We start from the raw sequence: 4,816 nt of genomic DNA on the forward strand, positions 1-4,816 counted from the left end.
AGCTTACCACAGCTCCAGTGTTAGCCTTACCGTCTGGAAGCGGAGGATTCGTGGTGTACACGGACGCTTCTGGTACTGGGTTGGGATGTGTACTGATGCAGCACGGCAAGGTCATTGCCTATGCATCACGACAACTGAAGATTCATGAGAGGAACTACCCCACTCACGACCTGGAGTTGGCGGCCGTGGTCTTTGCTTTGAAGGTTTGGAGACATTATCTATATGGAGAGCAGTTCGAAGTCTTCACTGATCACAAGAGCTTGAAGTATCTATTTTCTCAAAAGGAACTTAATATGCGACAAAGAAGGTGGCTCGAGTTCATCAAGGACTACGAATTTACAATCTCGTACCATCCAGAGAAAGCAAATGTTGTTGCTGATGCCCTTAGTCGTAAGGCTGGGGGAAATCTTTCTAGCCTGGTAAATCTTGGATGGAAGATGATTTCTGAGTTCACAGAATGGAGACCTTTCTCAGATGATCAAGGCGTACTTAGGCTGTCTAGCCTGACTGTACGATCAGAACTACGAGAGCGGATCATGATTAAGCAAAAAGAAGACTCGTAGTACGGAAAGATGGAGGCATTGGCGTTGCAAGAAGACACTGCTTTCCAGCGCAAGGAGGATGGAAGTATATGGTTTAAAGATCGACTATGGGTACCGAGTGATCCAGAGACCAGAGAAGAGTTATTGGGAGAGGCACATAAGAGCAAGTATACCATTCACCCGGGCAGTACCAAGATGTTCAAAGATCTTCAATACTGGTACTGGTGGAATGGTATGAAGCGCGATGTTGCAAGGTAACCAATTCACAAGAAAAATTTATGTGTTCTAATTAGGTTGTTCTTTCTATGATATAAGATCGGGATTATGCTAATTCTTGCTATCATTCTAGATACGTCGCAAAGTGCTTGACATGTCAACAAATCAAAATCGAGCATCAAAGGCCAGGAGGAACGATGCAGCTGATGAAAATTCCTCAATGGAAATGGGAACATATCACGATGGATTTTGTGATGGGATTACCGCGAACCCGAAAGAACCATGACTCTATTTGGGTAGTGGTTGACCGACTCACTAAGTCAGCACATTTCCTACCGATGAGGAAGAATCAGTCACTTGAGAGCTTGACCGACCTGTATATCCATAAGATAGTACGACTACATGGGGTGCCTGTCTCGATCATATCTGATAGAGACCCTCGGTTTACCTCACGACTGTGGGGGCAGTTACAAAAGGCATTGGGAACTAAGTTGAAGTTCAGCACTGCTTTTCATCCACAAACCGACGGACAGTCAGAAAGGACCATACAGACACTAGAAGACATGTTACGTGCCTGTATGTTGGATTGGAAAGGCGAATGGGATGCTCACGTGGTACTAGCAGAGTTCGCCTACAATAATAGCTACCATGCAAGTATTGGCATGGCGCCCTTTGAAGCACTGTATGGGTGGCCTTGTAGGTCACCAGTATATTGGGATGAAGTTCGCGAAAGAACAGTTGAGTCACCAATGGTACTTCAACATTACACTGAACAAATACAGAAGATACAAGATCGACTTAGAGCAGCACAGAGTCGACAGAAAAGCTATGCAGATCAGCGACGCAGAGAGCTTAGCTTCGAAGTGGGAGATGCAGTGTTTGTCAAGGTATCGCCGACCAAGAGCGTTTTCAGATTCAGAAAGAAGGGAAAGTTGAGTCCTAGATATGTCGGACCTTTCCCGATATTGGAGCGGATCGGCGAAACTCCTTATCGAGTTGAGTTACCATCTCAACTTGCCAAGATTCATAATGTATTTCACGTATCAATGTTGAGAAAATACATTCAAGATCCGTCACACGTGATTCAGTTCGAGGACATCAGTGTGCAAGAAGATCTGACCGTGGAAGAGAGACCGATTGAAATCGTGGATCGTAGTGAACAGGTGATACGAAAAAAGATCATCCCATTAGTCAAAGTGAGATGGAGACATTATGGCTTAGAAGAATGCACGTGGGAACCAGAAGCACCAATGAAGGACAAATACCCACAATTGTTTGATTGATATGTATTACAAACTTTGCGGACGAAATTTATTTTTAGAGGGGAAGGATGTAAAACCCGTGAAATTTATGAAATTCTAAATAAATAAAAGGGATCAGTTATGTGAAATAGTAAGATTTTAAGTTAGACAGTACAAATTTTATGACTTGTGGTTTCTAGAACGAAACTGAGAATAAACTCTCACAAGTGGTTTTGGATCCGGATCTTGGCGAGATCCGATGATCCGACCCGGTTTACGAGTCAAGTAAGGAAACCCGATGGTTTCGGGATAATAGCGTGAGATCTGAAGCACATTTAAAGTAAGCAAGTGCAAGTTTAAAACCAACGGGTGAAAAATCCACTTGAAATGGAAGAAATCCATTAACAAGGAAAAACGTTCCGATATGACATAAAAAGAATATTTTCGCAAAAGTAAACAATAAGTGGTGAAGTGGAGTTATGGTAGGACACATAGGGTTGTAGGGCCACCACCCAAGTTCAAAACCCCCTATGCACAAATTATTTTTTTTCAAGAAAGTGATGATTTCTACCTTGGTGAAAAGGGTAAAAACGTGGGCTCAAATTAAACACTACCTTTTTGGTCTTTCTCCACCAAAAACGTGAGCAACTCCTCTCACCTTACCAAAAATTGAGAGGAATCCCATGCATCAGGGGATGAGGGGTACCACAATAAGGAAAAAAGAGAGTGGAAGTTGAAAAAAATGACACATGGAGTAAAGGGCAAAATCGGAAGAGATACTATCCCAACAAAAATCGTGGGATTTGGAGGAGATTTTTTAGGGTTGAGTTTTGAAACTCCACCTAAGAAAGAGGAGACAAATCAAGAAGTTTTTCTTTTAGAAATTGTGAAACACGATTTTCTATATCTCTCCTTCTCTCTCTCTCTCTCTCTCTCTCTCTCTCTCCCTCTCTTGGGTGATCAGACCTTCATAGTTGGTGGTGGAGTTTTCTATTGCTGCACGACTGGACTTCCATTGGCAAACGTAGTGTGCTACTCCAACGAAGGAAGAAGCGTTGCTTCATTCGCTTGACGCTCCAACAAGAGGTAAGGAGCATTGTTATTTGTATGTAAGTGTTTGATGCCTTGTTGCACATCTATGTTGCAATAACATAGAGGTTACGTGACAAGCACCACCTATATGTAGGTATGTTTGGGGCCTTGAGACCCAGGGGGCATGAGTTGAAACACCTACTCGCCAATAGGTCAAGATGTAGTGGTTCAGCCAATGGTTCTCACCCTTGGCCAACGTTTGGGCACTGTGGTGTTCTTTGTAAGGGCATTTTATTCTTATGTGTGTGCCTGGTAATATGTAGTACTCATATCAAAACCTACAGTTCGAATTTGTGTAGGAAAATGCATATATTTTTGGTGTGGGTGTTAGCCATGACGGATTCAAGATCGAAACAAAAAAATAAAGTAGGCAAATGGCGTGGAACCTTAAGTATCTTGGATTATTATTCATGAAATTATTGTTTGGTTGTATTTTCTTGTTCAATACACCTTTCCTGCTTTGTAGATTGAATGGTTTTAATCAAGTCTGAAGTTATGTATACGTGATTGCTATTTCACATCATGGTAAAATAAAGATATATCATTCCTATTGGGTAATTCGATTGGATTCGATGTTTTGAGTGTGGAATGCACTCATATTTATAGTTGAAAGATTCCATATATTGAGGATGAAAGGGGTGGCAAAACAGTCCATTTAGAATGATCAAAAAGTTTGAAAAATAAAAAGAAACGCCCTTTTAAAAGTTACAGAAAAACGACAAAATTAGTCGACTGAGACAATAGTTAGTGGACTGATAATATGTTCAGTCGACTGATAAAAACCTTCAGTCGACTGCTGCAGAAATTTCCAGAAAACAGACATTTTGTTCAGTCGACTGATAAAACCTTCAGTCGACTGATGCTAAAATTTTTCCAGAAAATAGACATTCTGATCAGTCGACTGATAAAACCTTCAGTCGACTGATGCTAAAATTTTTCCAGAAAATAGATATTCTGATCAGTCGACTGATAAAACCTTCAGTCGACTGATGCTAAAATTTTTCCAGAAAACAGATATTCTGATCAGTCGACTGATAAAACCTTCAGTCGACTAATGCTAAAATTTTCAGAAAATTGATATTTTGTTCAGTCGACTGATAAACCCCTCAGTCGACTGCTGCTAAATTTTTAAAAAAACGGACATTCTGTCCGGTCGACTGATAAAACTTTTGGTCGACTAATTTTATGATCAGTCGACTGATAAACCCTTCAGTCGACTGCTGCTAAACTTTTCTAGAAAACAGACATTCTGTCCGGTCGACTGATAAATTCTTCGATCAACTAATTTTACAAGAAAAAATAATAACGTTTTGCTTAGAAGATTTGAAGCCAAAAGGGTTGGTCGACCGGTGAGCCTATTGGTCGACTAATAAACATGAAAATTTGAGTAAAGAGTTTTCTAAAAGGATTTTTATGAAGGGTTCTTTTAGAAAAGTTTTCTAAAGACTTTTTAGGTGAAATGCAACTGAAATATCTATGAAAAAAATAGTTTTGATGGTAAACTAAATAAGTGATTCACATATGGACTTTAAGATTATGTCCAATACATGAAACACACATGATAAAGTTGGATATTGCCATGTTGCGGCATAACCAGTGGGGGTACGAAACGTACAGTCGAGCTCATAAACAAAACTGAAAATGCCGAATGTTTAAGTACTCGTCACAAAGTTGAACCAGACTTATGAGAAATTGTGGTCGGTGCCTTTGAGGCATTCGATGGGT

The sequence above is a fragment of the Nuphar pumila genome, chromosome 15 (genome assembly GCF_984573655.1).
Source record: "Nuphar pumila chromosome 15, dmNupPumi1.hap1.1, whole genome shotgun sequence".
NCBI classification, from domain to species: Eukaryota; Viridiplantae; Streptophyta; class Magnoliopsida; order Nymphaeales; family Nymphaeaceae; genus Nuphar; species Nuphar pumila.